This window comes from Anser cygnoides, chromosome 21 (genome assembly GCF_040182565.1).
Source record: "Anser cygnoides isolate HZ-2024a breed goose chromosome 21, Taihu_goose_T2T_genome, whole genome shotgun sequence".
Taxonomy (NCBI): Eukaryota; Metazoa; Chordata; class Aves; order Anseriformes; family Anatidae; genus Anser; species Anser cygnoides.
Window position 1 is genome coordinate 3,482,172 of NC_089893.1, and position 16,971 is coordinate 3,499,142.

General features: G+C 53.0%; 1 long non-coding RNA gene across 13 annotated transcripts; it reads right to left on the bottom strand.

The window, feature by feature from the left end:
* On the bottom strand, positions 1 to 11,815 carry LOC125182723 (uncharacterized). 13 transcript variants are annotated; one of them, XR_010826155.1, is made up of 7 exons: positions 11,679 to 11,812; positions 11,033 to 11,320; positions 9,703 to 10,679; positions 7,562 to 9,510; positions 5,430 to 7,368; positions 3,307 to 5,238; positions 2 to 3,100 (listed from the first exon to the last, which is right to left on the bottom strand). It is a non-coding gene; the product is annotated as an uncharacterized lncRNA (long non-coding RNA). The 13 variants fall into 13 exon arrangements; XR_010826154.1 differs by having other exon boundaries at positions 11,033 to 11,323; XR_010826157.1 differs by having other exon boundaries at positions 3 to 3,100; positions 11,033 to 11,195.
* Between the last annotated feature and the right edge of the window lie 5,156 nt (positions 11,816 to 16,971).

Below are 16,971 nucleotides of genomic sequence, written 5' to 3' on the forward strand. Positions count from 1 at the left end.
GCAGTCTAACAGTAATAAAGGAGCCAATGACGATTACAACAACAATTTTATTCCAAGCCAAGTTATGTATCACACTAACCAAACAGGAAACACACAGTAGAACAAAGTATTTTATTGTGTAACCTTAAGGGAAAGCACCTGGGATGAAGTACCTGCCCAACCTCTTCTGACCCATCACTATCCCAAAACATGGAAAGGAGCACCAACTCTAGAAAGGGTCCTGTATTACTCCCCCAATCCCAAAATCCTGCTCCCAAGTGCTCTAGCACAGCACTTTACCTGCAGGGAAATGACTAAATGAAGAGTAAGAAAGCATTTTCCATTTGAAAGTGAGTGGTCCACTCAGCTCCAGTGAGTGAGAGAAGCACAGTACACTGCTACAAACCCAAGGGTAACAGAAAATGCCCTCCCCACCAATCCCACCTTAAGGCAGCTCTTCTCACGATGCTAATCAGCAAAGGAGCTCCACGCACGGGTGCAGGAGAGCTCCGTAGCAGGCACCCTGCTTTGAAACTGAGGCCACTGTGAGTGGACATGCCCAGCAGGAGCCCAAGAGCCTGGACCCCTACTTAGGGAGCAGGAACTTGGGTCCGTTTACCCTTTACAAAGGAAGACTGAGAGGGGATCTCACCCATGTTTATAAATACCTGAGGTACGTGAGAAAGAGAGATATGGCCAAGATCTTTTCAGTGGTCAGTGGGGACTGGACAAGGGGCAATAGACACAAAATGGAGCACAGTAAGTTGTGCACCACCAGCAGTGAGGGTGATGGAGCACTGGAACAGGCTGCCTACAGAGGGTGTAGAGGCTCCTTCTCTGGAGTTATTCAAGACCAGTCTGCACCCCCACTTGTACTATACGCTCAAGGGAACATTTTCTGGCAAGGGGGTTTGAGTCCACAAGCCCTCGAGGTCCCATCCCACCCCTACAATTCCGTGATTTTTTTCTTCTGCGTGGGCTGCTGCAAACGAAGTCAAAACCATCATAACAAGGTTGGAACCTCCAAGTCCTGTACCTGAAGCCAATATGGAACCGAAGGCAGCTCCTCCATAAGGACCACCCTAACCAAGACAGCCTTAGAGATCCCCCCCCTCCCCCTTACCGTAACAAAACCACCTTAAAGCAGCTTTTCTCACCGTGTTGACGCACAGATTAACTCCATCCGGTGCTGCAGCAGGGCTCCAAAGCAAGCTCCCTGGGCAAAGGAAGCTGGGCACACACAGCAACAGCCCAAGAGCCTGCACCCCTGCTTACAGGGGGGCTCGAGGAGCTGTTGACAATTTAAAGCGCCCAGGAACCCAGGGCAACAGCACCCTGAGCTACAGGGCTGCCCTGGGCCCAGAGGCCGGGGGAGGCTCCTTCTCCCCTAACTGGGGAATCCAAACCTCAATACCGCTAACGGCTCAGGCACCCCACAGCTGCCAGCGGAGCAAAAGGCTCCCAGACCTAAGCCTGATTACAGGCAGGTCCACAACACCCAGGGAACCCCAGAGCTCAGCCTTCCCCCGCCAGCAGGAAGGACAGGCAGCGGAGCGAGAAGGCCGAATGCCGGGGGTCGGGCCCCAGCCCTGGTTACAGGGAGGGTGAAAACCCAGACCCACTTCTAGTGGTCCCAGGCCCATGTAAGGCGGGGGCCACGGAGACCCACCTGGCTACAGGGGGCTCCCGGCAGCAAGTGACACGGGGGCACGCTCCACCCTGCTTACAGGGCCGTACCCCACGCCTCAGCAGCGCCACAAAGCTCCGCAGAGCACGAGGCTCCCACCTGTGGCCCGGCTACGGGCCGGCCCGCCTGGCTGCGCCACAACTCAACCGCTTCAGGAGCCCTACGGGCAGACTAAGCCCACACTATAGGAACTACAAACATAACCCTGACAACACGAGCAGCGCCCCAGCCCGCACCCTCTAGAGGGCCGGGAAGGGGCTGTTCCTGCTGGCTCACTAGAGCAGCTGGCTCCAACACCTGCTGACAGGCTGGCCCTGCTCCCGGGGACAGAGGGCTCCACAGCTCGTGACACAGACCCCGACTACGGGGTTGTCGCTCGCACAGGTCTCCGGCAGGACAGCCAAGCACACGGGCGCAGACCCAGGCCCTGGCTACAGGGTGGCGGTGCCCATACTACCGTTGTGCCACTTGACTGCCCTAAAAAAATGGGTCAAGCCTGGGCTCCGTCACTACCCACGGGCTCCCTCGTCAAGCCGCACCGAGAACTCCGTCCCCCCAGGGAAGTTTAGGCTAAGCTGCAGCAATTTTAAGAGAGCCCTAAGGAAAAACTCACTCGCTCGCTCACTCACACCGACCTGGAGAATGGAGAGGGAGCACAGAGGACAGGACAGGGACACATAACGTCCCAGTGAGGAAGGAGAACCAACGCAACCAACTCTTGGGTAGCAAAACGCCACCCGCAAGCAGAAGGCGAGAACCTCAGACCTGCCCGGAAGTTACAGTGATGCCGGAGACCTCCAGAGGCCAAAAGGGCTTCTGGTGTGGCCAAACGGTACTACGCACCCCAGCTACGGGGCAATAATACACAGAACACCTAATAACAGCTTGTTCCAGCAATAGCTCCTCTACTTCATATAACAACTTCTCATATAATTTGTATTTATCATATTATATATATTATTATGTAATAGCTGATGTTATATATTACATTCTATATTATTTATACAGTAGTTTTTAATAGTTCATCATGTTTGGACAGACAAGTAGTTTACACAAAGAGCTAAAAAAGGGGGTGGGGAAAGGCTCTCCCCTGACTACAGGGGGGCCTTGGGGTCCAGAGAGCTCCGAGGCCCCGCCGGGTGCGGAGAGAGCGGCTGTGCCCCTGCTTACAGGGGGCCGCTCCCCCCAGGCAGCCAAAGGAGCAACGAGGCAAAAGGCCAACTACAAGAGCAAAGACCCGAGCCCTGCTTACAGGGAGGTCGCCCAGCACAAAACCTACCCGGGCACCTAAGGTGCCAGCGCTACTGTCCTCTACTTAGAGCCCTGCTGACAGGGCGGTGCCTTTGCCCAGGGTGCCCTTCTCTTTGCCCCTCTTCCCGCTCACTCTTGCCTCGTCGTTCCACACGACTCCTCTTCGTTCCTCTGCACTGGCTGCTGCAAACGAGGACAAAACCATCAGAACGGGGTTCGAAGCTCCAACTCCTGTGCTGGAACAAAACAAGGAACAGAAGACCCCGAGGCAGGATCCCTCTGCAGGACCCCACTGCAACCGCCCCCCAAGGAGAGACAGCCTCAGAGGTTTCCCCCCCCCCCCCCTCCCCTTTGCCATAACAAAACCACCTTAAAGCAGCTTTTCTCACCGTGCTGACGCACAGATCAACTCCATCCGGTGCTGCAGCAGGGCTCCGAAGCAAGCTCCCTGGGCAAAGGAAGCTGGGCACACACAGCAACAGTCCAAGAGCCTGCACCCCTGCTTACAGGGGGGCTCAAGGAGCTGTTGACAATTTAAAGCGCCCAGGAACCCAGGGCAACAGCACCCTGAGCTACAGGGCTGCCCTGGGCCCAGAGGCCGGGGGAGGCTCCTTCTCCCCTAACTGGGGAATCCAAACCTCAATACCGCTAACGGCTCAGGCACCCCACAGCTGCCAGCGGAGCAAAAGGCTCCCAGACCTAAGCCTGATTACAGGCAGGTCCACAACACCCAGGGAACCCCAGAGCTCAGCCTTCCCCCGCCAGCAGGAAGGACAGGCAGCGGAGCGAGAAGGCTGAATGCCAGGGGTCGGGCCCCAGCCCTGGTTACAGGGAGGGTGAAAACCCGGCCCCAGGCCCATGTAAGGCGGGGGCCACGGAGACCCACCTGGCTACAGGGGGCTCCCGGCAGCAAGTGACACGGGGGCACGCTCCACCCTGCTTACAGGGCCGTACCCCACGCCTCAGCAGCGCCACAAAGCTCCTCAGAGCACGAGGCTCCCACCTGTGGCCCGGCCCGCCTGGCTGCGCCACAACTCAACCGCTTCAGGAGCCCTATGGGCAGACTAAGCCCACACTATAGGAACTACAAACATAACCCTGACAACACGAGCAGCGCCCCAGCCCGCACCCTCTAGAGGGCCGGGAAGGGGCTGTTCCTGCTGGCTCACTAGAGCAGCTGGCTCCAACACCTGCTGACAGGCTGGCCCTGCTCCCGGGGACAGAGGGCTCCACAGCTCGTGACACAGACCCCGACTACGGGGTTGTCGCTCGCACAGGTCTCCGGCAGGACAGCCAAGCACACGGGCGCAGACCCAGGCCCTGGCTACAGGGTGGCGGTGCCCATACTACCGTTGTGCCACTTGACTGCCCTAAAAAAATGGGTCAAGCCTGGGCTCCGTCACTACCCACGGGCTCCCTCGTCAAGCCGCACCGAGAACTCCGTCCCCCCAGGGAAGTTTAGGCTAAGCTGCAGCAGTTTTAAGAGAGCCCTAAGGAAAAACTCACTCGCTCACTCACACCGACCTGGAGAATGGAGAGGGAGCACAGAGGACAGGACAGGGACAGATAACGTCCCAGTGAGGAAGGAGAACCAACGCAACCAACTCTTGGGTAGCAAAACGCCACCCGCAAGCAGAAGGCGAGAACCTCAGACCTGCCCGGAAGTTACAGTGATGCCGGAGACCTCCAGAGGCCAAAAGGGCTTCTGGTGTGGCCAAACGGTACTACGCACCCCAGCTACGGGGCAATAATACACAGAACACCTAATAATAGGTTGTTCCAGCAATAGCTCGTCTACTTCACAGAATAGCTTTTCATATAATTCGTATTTATCATATTATATATATTATGTAATAGCTGATGTTATATATTACATTCTATATTATTTATACAGTAGTTTTTAATAGTTCATCATGTTTGGACAGACAAGTAGTTTACACAAAGAGCCAAAAAAAGGGGGTGGGGAAAGGCTCTCCCCTGACTACAGGGGGGCCTTGGGTTCCAGAGAGCTCCGAGGCCCCGCCGGGTGCGGAGAGAGCGGCTGTGCCCCTGCTTCCAGGGGGCCGCTCCCCCCAGGCAGCCAAAGGAGCAACGAGGCAAAAGGCCACCTACAAGAGCAAAGACCCGAGCCCTGCTTACAGGGAGGTCGCCCAGCACAAAACCTACCCGGGCACCTAAGGTGCCAGCGCTACTGTCCTCTACTTAGAGCCCTGCTGACAGGGCGGTGCCTTTGCCCAGGGTGCCCTCCTCTTTGCCCCTCTTCCCGCTCACTCTTGCCTCGTCGTTCCACACAACGCCTCTTCGTTCCTCTGCGCTGGCTGCTGCAAACAAGGACAAAACCATCAGAACGGGGTTGGAAGCTCCAACTCCTGTGCTGGATCAGAACAAGGAACTGAAGACCCCAAGGCAGGACCCCACTGCAACCAGGCCCCCAAGGAGAGACAGCCTCAGAGGTTTCCCCCCCCCCCTCCCCTTTGCCATAACAAAACCACCTTAAAGCAGCTTTTCTCACCGTGCTGACGCACAGATCAACTCCATCCGGTGCTGCAGCAGGGCTCCGAAGCAAGCTCCCTGGGCAAAGGAAGCTGGGCACACACAGCAACAGTCCAAGAGCCTGGACCCCTGCTTACAGGGGGGCTCTAGGAGCTGTTGACAATTTAAAGCGCCCAGGAACCCAGGGCAACAGCACCCTGAGCTACAGGGCTGCCCTGGGCCCAGAGGCCGGGGGAGGCTCCTTCTCCCCTAACTGGGGAATCCAAACCTCAATACCGCTAACGGCTCAGGCACCCCACAGCTGCCAGCGGAGCAAAAGGCTCCCAGACCTAAGCCTGATTACAGGCAGGTCCACAACACCCAGGGAACCCCAGAGCTCAGCCTTCCCCCGCCAGCAGGAAGGACAGGCAGCGGAGCGAGAAGGCCGAATGCCGGGGGTCGGGCCCCAGCCCTGGTTACAGGGAGGGTGAAAACCCGGCCCCAGGCCCATGTAAGGCGGGGGCCACGGAGACCCACCTGGCTACAGGGGGCTCCCGGCAGCAAGTGACATGGGGGCACGCTCCACCCTGCTTACAGGGCCGTACCCCACGCCTCAGCAGCGCCACAAAGCTCCTCAGAGCACGAGGCTCCCACCTGTGGCCCGGCTACGGGCCGGCCCGCCTGGCTGCGCCACAACTCAACCGCTTCAGGAGCCCTATGGGCAGACTAAGCCCACACTATAGGAACTACAAACAACCCTGACAACACGAGCAGCGCCCCAGCCCGCACCCTCTAGAGGGCCGGGAAGGGGCTGTTCCTGCTGGCTCACTAGAGCAGCTGGCTCCAACACCTGCTGACAGGCTGGCCCTGCTCCCGGGGACAGAGGGCTCCACAGCTCGTGACACAGACCCCGACTACGGGGTTGTCGCTCGCACAGGTCTCCGGCAGGACAGCCAAGCACACGGGCGCAGACCCAGGCCCTGGCTACAGGGTGGCGGTGCCCATACTACCGTTGTGCCACTTGACTGCCCTAAAAAAATGGGTCAAGCCTGGGCTCCGTCACTACCCACGGGCTCCCTCGTCAAGCCGCACCGAGAACTCCGTCCCCCCAGGGAAGTTTAGGCTAAGCTGCAGCAGTTTTAAGAGAGCCCTAAGGAAAAACTCACTCGCTCACTCACACCGACCTGGAGAATGGAGAGGGAGCACAGAGGACAGGACAGGGACAGATAACGTCCCAGTGAGGAAGGAGAACCAACGCAACCAACTCTTGGGTAGCAAAACGCCACCCGCAAGCAGAAGGCGAGAACCTCAGACCTGCCCGGAAGTTACAGTGATGCCGGAGACCTCCAGAGGCCAAAAGGGCTTCTGGTGTGGCCAAACGGTACTACGCACCCCAGCTACGGGGCAATAATACACAGAACACCTAATAATAGGTTGTTCCAGCAATAGCTCGTCTACTTCATAGAATAGCTTTTCATATAATTCGTATTTATCATATTATATATATTATTATGTAATAGCTGATGTTATATATTACATATTATTTATACAGTAGTTTTTAATAGTTCATCATGTTTGGACAGACAAGTAGTTTACACAAAGAGCCAAAAAACGGGGGTGGGGAAAGGCTCTCCCCTGACTACAGGGGGGCCTTGGGGTCCAGAGAGCTCTGAGGCCCCGCCGGGTGCGGAGAGAGCAGCTGTGCCCCTGCTTACAGGGGGCCGCTCCCCCCAGGCAGCCAAAGGAGCAACGAGGCAAAAGGCCAACTACAAGAGCAAAGACCCGAGCCCTGCTTACAGGGAGGTCGCCCAGCACAAAACCTACCCGGGCACCTAAGGTGCCAGCGCTACTGTCCTCTACTTAGAGCCCTGCTGACAGGGCGGTGCCTTTGCCCAGGGTGCCCTCCTCTTTGCCCCTCTTCCCGCTCACTCTTGCCTCGTCGTTCCACACGACGCCTCTTCGTTCCTCTGCACTGGCTGCTGCAAACGAGGACAAAACCATCAGAACGGGGTTCGAAGCTCCAACTCCTGTGCTGGAACAAAACAAGGAACCGAAGACCCCAAGGCAGGACCCCACTGCAACCAGGCCCCCAAGGAGAGACAGCCTCAGAGGTTCCCCCCCCCCCCCCCCCCCTTTGCCATAACAAAACCACCTTAAAGCAGCTTTTCTCACCGTGCTGACGCACAGATTAACTCCATCCGGTGCTGTAGCAGGGCTCCGAAGCAAGCTCCCTGGGCAAAGGAAGCTGGGCACACACAGCAACAGCCCAAGAGCCTGCACCCCTGCTTACAGGGGGGCTCGAGGAGCTGTTGACAATTTAAAGCGCCCAGGAACCCAGGGCAACAGCACCCTGAGCTACAGGGCTGCCCTGGGCCCAGAGGCCGGGGGAGGCTCCTTCTCCCCTAACTGGGGAATCCAAACCTCAATACCGCTAATGGCTCAGGCACCCCACAGCTGCCAGCGGAGCAAAAGGCTCCCAGACCTAAGCCTGATTACAGGCAGGTCCACAACACCCAGGGAACCCCAGAGCTCAGCCTTCCCCCGCCAGCAGGAAGGACAGGCAGCGGAGCGAGAAGGCCGAATGCCAGGGGTCGGGCCCCAGCCCTGGTTACAGGGAGGGTGAAAACCCGGCCCCAGGCCCATGTAAGGCGGGGGCCACGGAGACCCACCTGGCTACAGGGGGCTCCCGGCAGCAAGTGACACGGGGGCACGCTCCACCCTGCTTACAGGGCCGTACCCCACGCCTCAGCAGCGCCACAAAGCTCCGCAGAGCACGAGGCTCCCACCTGTGGCCCGGCTACGGGCCGGCCCGCCTGGCTGCGCCACAACTCAACCGCTTCAGGAGCCCTACGGGCAGACTAAGCCCACACTATAGGAACTACAAACATAACCCTGACAACACGAGCAGCGCCCCAGCCCGCACCCTCTAGAGGGCCGGGAAGGGGCTGTTCCTGCTGGCTCACTAGAGCAGCTGGCTCCAACACCTGCTGACAGGCTGGCCCTGCTCCCGGGGACAGAGGGCTCCACAGCTCGTGACACAGACCCCGACTACGGGGTTGTCGCTCGCACAGGTCTCCGGCAGGACAGCCAAGCACACGGGCGCAGACCCAGGCCCTGGCTACAGGGTGGCGGTGCCCATACTACCGTTGTGCCACTTGACTGCCCTAAAAAAATGGGTCAAGCCTGGGCTCCGTCACTACCCACGGGCTCCCTCGTCAAGCCGCACCGAGAACTCCGTCCCCCCAGGGAAGTTTAGGCTAAGCTGCAGCAGTTTTAAGAGAGCCCTAAGGAAAAACTCACTCGCTCACTCACACCGACCTGGAGAATGGAGAGGGAGCACAGAGGACAGGACAGGGACAGATAACGTCCCAGTGAGGAAGGAGAACCAACGCAACCAACTCTTGGGTAGCAAAACGCCACCCGCAAGCAGAAGGCGAGAACCTCAGACCTGCCCGGAAGTTACAGTGATGCCGGAGACCTCCAGAGGCCAAAAGGGCTTCTGGTGTGGCCAAACGGTACTACGCACCCCAGCTACGGGGCAATAATACACAGAACACCTAATAATAGGTTGTTCCAGCAATAGCTCGTCTACTTCATAGAATAGCTTTTCATATAATTCGTATTTATCATATTATATATATTATTATGTAATAGCTGATGTTATATATTACATATTATTTATACAGTAGTTTTTAATAGTTCATCATGTTTGGACAGACAAGTAGTTTACACAAAGAGCTAGAAGGCCAAAAAAAGGGGGTGGGGAAAGGCTCTCCCCTGACTACGGGGGGGCCTTGGGGTCCAGAGAGCTCTGAGGCCCCGCCGGGTGCGGAGAGAGCGGCTGTGCCCCTGCTTCCAGGGGGCCGCTCCCCCCAGGCAGCCAAAGGAGCAACGAGGCAAAAGGCCACCTACAAGAGCAAAGACCCGAGCCCTGCTTACAGGGAGGTCGCCCAGCACAAAACCTACCCGGGCACCTAAGGTGCCAGCGCTACTGTCCTCTACTTAGAGCCCTGCTGACAGGGCGGTGCCTTTGCCCAGGGTGCCCTCCTCTTTGCCCCTCTTCCCGCTCACTCTTGCCTCGTCGTTCCACACGACGCCTCTTCGTTCCTCTGCACTGGCTGCTGCAAACGAGGACAAAACCATCAGAACAGGGTTCGAAGCTCCAACTCCTGTGCTGGAACAAAACAAGGAACTGAAGACCCCAAGGCAGGACCCCACTGCAACCGGCCCCCAAGGAGAGACAGCCTCAGAGGTTTCCCCCCCCACCCCACCCCTTTGCCATAACAAAACCACCTTAAAGCAGCTTTTCTCACCGTGTTGACGCACAGATTAACTCCATCCGGTGCTGCAGCAGGGCTCCGAAGCAAGCTCCCTGGGCAAAGGAAGCTGGGCACACACAGCAACAGCCCAAGAGCCTGCACCCCTGCTTACAGGGGGGCTCGAGGAGCCGTTGACAATTTAAAGCGCCCAGGAACCCAGGGCAACAGCACCCTGAGCTACAGGGCTGCCCTGGGCCCAGAGGCCGGGGGAGGCTCCTTCTCCCCTAACTGGGGAATCCGAACCTCAATACCGCTAACGGCTCAGGCACCCCACAGCTGCCAGCGGAGCAAAAGGCTCCCAGACCTAAGCCTGATTACAGGCAGGTCCACAACACCCAGGGAACCCCAGAGCTCAGCCTTCCCCCGCCAGCAGGAAGGACAGGCAGCGGAGCGAGACGGCCGAATGCCGGGGGTCGGGCCCCAGCCCTGGTTACAGGGAGGGTGAAAACCCGGCCCCACTTCTAGTGGTCCCAGGCCCATGTAAGGCGGGGGCCACAGAGACCCACCTGGCTACAGGGGGCTCCCGGCAGCAAGTGACACGGGGGCACGCTCCACCCTGCTTACAGGGCCGTACCCCACGCCTCAGCAGCGCCACAAAGCTCCGCAGAGCACGAGGCTCCCACCTGTGGCCCAGCTACGGGCCGGCCCGCCTGGCTGAGCCACAACTCAACCGCTTCAGGAGCCCTACGGGCAGGCTAAGCCCACACTATAGGAACTACAAACATAACCCCGACAACACGAGCAGCGCCCCAGCCCGCACCCTCTAGAGGGCCGGGAAGGGGCTGTTCCTGCTGGCTGACTAGAGCAGCTGGCTCCAACACCTGCTGACAGGCTGGCCCTGCTCCCAGGTGCTTTTGGGTGCCTTTGCCCAGGGTGCCCTCCTCTTTGCCCTTCTTCTGTCTTCTGCTCCCTCTTCCTGCTCACTCTTGCCTCGTCGTTCCACACGACGTCTTTTCTTTCTTCTGCACTGGCTGGTGCAAACAAAGGACAAACCGTTAGACATGTGTTGGAAGCTCCAAGTCCTGGGCCTGAGGAAAGTAGTCCCCATTTCCAAGTCTGCCTTCATTTGGGTGGTCGTTATGAGGAGCTGCCTTGGGATCCCTGACTTGGCCCTACCAACACCCACTTAAAGCAGCTTTTCTCACCATGCTGACGCACAGAGCAGCTCGAGCCACTACTGCAGCAGGGCTCCAAGGCTGGAACCCTGGGCAAACAGAGCAGGACATGCATAGCACAGCTTGAGAGCCTGGGCCCTTGCTTACAGGGTGGTCACGCACTGCAAAACAAACCTGGGCACCTAAGGTGCCAGCACTGCTCTCCTTACTGTAGCCCTGCTGACAGCACGGTCCCTTTCCCCAGGGTGCCTTCGTTTTTGCTCCTCTTCAGTCTTCTGCTCCCTCGTCCTCTTGCTGCTCATTCTTGCCTCGTAGATCCACATGATGCCTCTTCCTTCTTCTTCACTGGCTGCTACCAACTGAAATCCTTACCTGTTGACAGGGCAGTACCTTTGCCCAGGCTGCCTTTCTCTTCAATCATCATTGCTGCTGCTCTGCTCTTCTTTGTCACTCATACCGCAAGTTCCCCTAGACTGATTTTTTTTTTGTTCTAGCACCTGCTGCCAAAGGAACAACATACAGCTTAGAGATTGTCATATGCTAGTATCTACTACCAAAAAGTAGCCATCTAGCACATAGAATGTTACTGCACATTAAATTCTTCTCAGCATTCTTGTTTTTCTTCCTGTATATACTTTCATCCCACTATAGCAAGAGATATTTGTGGTATTAGTGTCTACCTACCAGCCCCAAGCCTGCGCCATACTACCGCCCCCTCTCATCCCCTCGGCATGGCCCTGCCCTCTCACCACTCTCCCTCCCCATTACCTCAGCCCAGGCAGGCTCTCCCCGGATTTCCTCGCCCAGCCCCCCAACACTGCCCCATCTCGCTCCTGCTTGGTACTGACTACTCACCACCTCCCTGACAGAGCTGCCCACCACAATCTCCTCAGCACCTCAGGATAACGCAGCACAAACCGACAGCATATTCATCCGCTCCTCGGGCAGTACCTCACCCCGTCCCTCACAATGCTTTATATACCACGCCGGCCCGCCCGCCAGCCAATAGCAACGCGGAACGGCGCCCGCCACTTTCGCCTTGGCGATCGCGCCCGCCCATTGGTGAAAACGGACATGCGGCCCGGCTTTGATTGGTTGAGGCCTCTGAGGGCGCAGTCGTAACAGTCGGGGGTGGCAGCGCTGCCGTGCTCGCTGCCCTGCCCGTCATGGCCGGGCTCTCAGCCGTGAGGGGTCTGCGTCCCTCACAGCAAACGGGGGCCTGCGGACGGGCGTTGGAAAACTTGTGCGCAGCTAGCCAAATAACATCTAAAAACCTCGTGGTTCCAAGTGTCTAATTAGGGAAAATGTTGCATGTTCCTTCCAAAGAAATCGGTGTCCCCAAATAAATGAGAAGTATATATTTTTGTTATTTAGTTCTCCACAGAAATTTCTAATATCACTGCCTCCACACAAAAAAAAAAAAAAAAAAAAAAAAAAACTCTTTGAAACTCAGAAATATTACAGAGAAAAGGGAATATTATTACGGAGAAAACAGTAAAAAAAAAAAAAAAAAGTCTTACCTCAGATAGCCCTCTCTCAAATCTTCTTACAGACTGTCATCTAACTTGCTCTTAAAACTCAACAGCAAGATAATATCCTATTGCACCAGTTTATTCCTTAAAATCAGTCTGCAGTTTTTGAGCTTTTAGTGCCAGTGTCACGGGAGTGTCTGAGCAGCTCAGCTGTGGCAAAAAGCATACAGCTGAGATCTACTTGGCACCTGTGCATCCTTAACTCTTAATGAGTGAAAGGCATACTAAAATGCACTTCATTTTACAAAAACATTACTGAAATCAAGTATTTTAACTATGTATCTGTCATGAGGAAAACAAACAATTTTAAAAGTTTTGTAAAAGTAATTGAGTGAAAAATGGTAAGTTTCAATGAAGTTGAAGTGAACAGGCCCAGATCAGGGTAGACTTCAGTAGTGCAGCCTCACAAACGTGGTGGTATTGCTGCACCCCCATCCATTGTGATGTCAGTGGTTTTCGTTTCCTGCAGCTGGTGACAACTTGTGGCTGGTACTGGGAGAGAGGGGGTCTGAGAGCTTTCCAGAAGGTACCGAAGGATTTCTGTAGCTTGTGGAGCCTGGAGCTTATCCCCCAGGCGAAGTCGACACTTACCACATGGTTTCTGATGTTGCAGCAATTTGCACAAAAGCACGCATTATAAATCATATCCACGTATCGGTTCTGCCTGCAAATGTAATGCTTTGTACATGTTTCTTTGTTTATTGGCTTTTGACAAAGGTATCATTCCAACAGTCCTTCTCAGCTCTACCTTGCAACGGTACACAGATTCTGCCTATTAACTAGCTTTAGTAGCTGTCAGTAATGCAGGAACAGCTCCCTATATTAATGTGATTTACACTTAAATAGTACAAGACTAAATTTTCAGTATAGTCTAACGGATACCAAGGTCTCCTGCAACACAAGGTGTAAAAACTACGGGATCCTACCACACGTGGCACAGCCAGCTGCTGATAGCAAGCCCTGCTCTAAAGATTTTGATGCCTTGATTATGTAAATAAGGGAGATTATTCCATCCACAAAACTCTAGCAAGATAATCATCAAACAATAAATCATCACAACTCAGGCAAACGCAAATGAATTTTGAACATTATCACCATAATTACAACTGTATTGCTGTTATTATCTGAGCATGATAGAGGACATCAGGCCCCAGATATTATTCCCTACCGGTTGCGATTTAAATTGGTTGACATTATTTAGCCTGTAGGGACATTGCATAGAAATGTCTTGAGTTTTCAGATATTTCAGCTTCTCTGCAGCCATGATTTCCACTTGCCTAGCACCCTGGTTTCTGGCTGATTTAAACACGTCAAAGACCTAATCCAAAGCATACTGAAGGGAACAGCAGCCTTCCTACTGCTATCAAGAAACCCAAGATCAAGTCTTAGCCCCCCCACCCCACCCCACTTGCTAAAATTACCACAGTCGGAGCTGAAAAACTCTTTCAGTCTCTCCTGCCTAAACTCAATTTGATCGTCACCCTTAACTGACTCTAGTTTTGTAAGATCCAAGCACAGTTCAGCAGAACTTATGTGTGTATACACACACTTAACTCTTACTAACACGTCCCCTCAGCCTTCTTTGGAGCGTGCCCCACTGCAAACACCCAGAAAATGATATATTCTCAAGGGTAAAGCATGGTCATTTGCAGCTCTTTCTAGCTGCGTTTTCTTTGGAACAGCCACTTTCCAAGCAGTAAGAAAGCCAGGCTTGGAGCTCCCTAAAACTATGCTGCAGCAGGAGTTCCTTATTATGTTAAGTCACAGGTACCTATAGTGTTTCAACAAATTAGATGATGTTTCACTAGAGGTTCATTTATATTCAAACATAATCGACTATAGGGATTTGGGACAGACCTATGTTTTGAATTTAGGTGACAAAGGATGAGATTTGTTATAAATACATTTATAAAGGAGGAAAATGTCTGATGGCTTGGGAAATTTAGAGATATTGAAAGAAGAATTTGACATCTATATTAACTCAAAGCCCTAAATGGGCTGGGCTTGTTTACATTGCTGCAGTCTTATTACAGGGTGAATTTTACCAGCTGTCTTGCTGAGCAGTCATTTAGCCTTAAACTATAGTTAAAACTGTCATGGTTTTAAGCAAATTATATTGCGTAAAGTAATTATTTCCCTAACTGCAAAGAGGATCCAGGTAGCTTGTGAATCTCATTTCCGAAAAAAAGAGCTAGCAGAGCGCCCTCTGCACAAAATATAGGAATGCAGAGTTAAGGATTTGGAAAGGTCTTTGTAATCCAGAAAAGGGTAGGAAGGCTTGATTAGTTAGTGGTATACATTTGGGTATGAAGGAGACAGGAAGGAAGTAGATTTCTGCCAAGCCAATCTGTTAATTAAACAGATTGACTACTACTTCCAGAACATCGAGGCAAAACTTGTTTCCTTTACAAGGTGTTCCTGCATCAATAAATGTTAATCCTCATGCTTAATACAAACTTTACACTTACTTTGTCTGAGGGGAAATTGCTGAAGAGCCATTTTGCAGAAATAAACTACAGCAATTAGTGGTTACCCAGGATAAGGAGGCATGCAATGGGCAGAGGTCTCAGAGAACCCTAAAATCACCGTTTGCAGCTGACACTCGCCACGCGTAACAGGAAGGCTCCAGTATGCTCATTTGAAACTGCTGTGGGGCCTGAAAACCTTAATGTATTCAAAAATGTGATGGCCGTTCAGCTGTATGCATTGTGGCAAACCATGGCTGGTGTCTGGAAGAGATGCTTACTTAGCTCCATACTGCATGGATAAAGAACTCTCAGCTACTCACGCAAATAAGCCCTGTGCATGGATTTACCGTTTGTTTGGTTCATTGCTGTATCCCTTTCTGATCACTTCTCCTTGGAAATCAGTGCGCGACCAGTGACTTTCTTTTATATAATCAGATTCACCTCCACACCTGGTGCTGGCTCTCACTCTGTTTTTAATTAGGAAGGAAAAGCTTATTGCAGACAAGTGTTTCTCCAGGACAATCCTCTTGCAAGGCTGAATTTTACACTATATATAGTTTGTCTAGTGGCCATTTAACATTGTCATCAAACATTCATTATAACATCAGAATGGAAGTTGCATCATATCTGCGTGCTTCCTTTAAAATGTGTGCTGCCTGAGAATCCAGCAATTAATTCACCCAGCAGCAGGAGCTCATACAATTGCTATCAGCAAGGCAGAGCACCACTGAATCACTGCCTGTCTTTACATGGACTGCATTGCAGTCCACTGAGTAACCACTACACCAGCCTACAATGAGGGTAAATTAGACATTTTGAGGGCTATTCAGCAATGTTCCTTTAGCCAGAAAACAAGACAGGCTATTTAACGGAGGTACCTCTGAAATCATGATTTGTCAGAAAGGTACACTGGAGCTAAATTCACAGTGAGGTCTAGATTTAACTGTGGAATGGGACAAGACTGTCTTTGGTCCCATAAGAAAGTGTCCTCAGTGTCCTCTTCTGCCTTGGGGTTGAAATCTTGCAGCCGATTTATTTATTAGTACCAGCTAATATTTTTTTTCTAGCATAGATAAGGCAAATCACCACTTACAGACTTCAAAGAAGGCCAAATGGAGGAAGACACCTGTTTTATGCTCATTTTTGAATGAAGTCAGGGTGACAGGGAGAAGCAAAGTGGGAGTGAGAAATCACAGATATCGCATTAATAATACTGTGATAACAATGTTTAGATAAAAATTTTTCATTTTGATACTTTTTAACAGAGGTGCGATTTTCAAATGCATGTATTATTGTTTTTCTTGGAAAAAGTTTTACATTACATAGAAAACAAGAAGTTTCTGAAGATCCCCAAATCCTCCAAGACAAATTGCAGTTTGATTGTTCCCGATTGCTATTTTGATAAGCAGGCTTCCAAGACAGGCTTTACATAGTGTATATAGTTTCTCCTCTGGGCAATGGGGAAACCGCTTTCCATTCAGTTTTAGTGATGACCTGAGTTTAAATCTTTTCCTGCACAATTACAGTGGTGTGTATATTTGTATTAATGTAATGTCTAGGGACTGCAGTCAAGAACAGGATACCATCAAGTACAGAAAACCTCTGCCCAGAAAAGCTTACGATCTTGTCAACAAAAAGACCCTTTTAACTCCATCTTACTGATGTGCCACACAGGGAGTCTGTGCTACAGCGAGGAATGAAATCCCCGTGGGCTGATCCATGTGTTAGCTGCTCGACCATGGATCGGTCACAGCCAGCCACGCTGGGCAGGTATTAAAACCCTTGCAAAAAGTGAACTCCCTGGCTCCTGATGCTGTCGGAGTGTACAATTGCTAGGCTTACACAGCCAGAAGTGTCTTCAGTGCCAGTCCAGCACTGTCACCTGCACCTTTGTCAAGTGCTGGAAGCATGGCCAGACTTGATGGTTATGCCAAAGGATCCTCCTGGGGGACAAGGTGGGATTGCCCACCTCTCCTCGGGAAGTGTGCCTGTTTGTGCTCACAGGCAGCAGCTGTGTGAGAGCCACAGGCACCCTGAAGCCATGCGTGGGCATCACTGAGGAGTCACAATTAACTTTAATTACACCTCTTCACTGGCTGCTGAGCTTTGGGAAAATAACAAGGGGGTACAAATAATAATAATAATAAT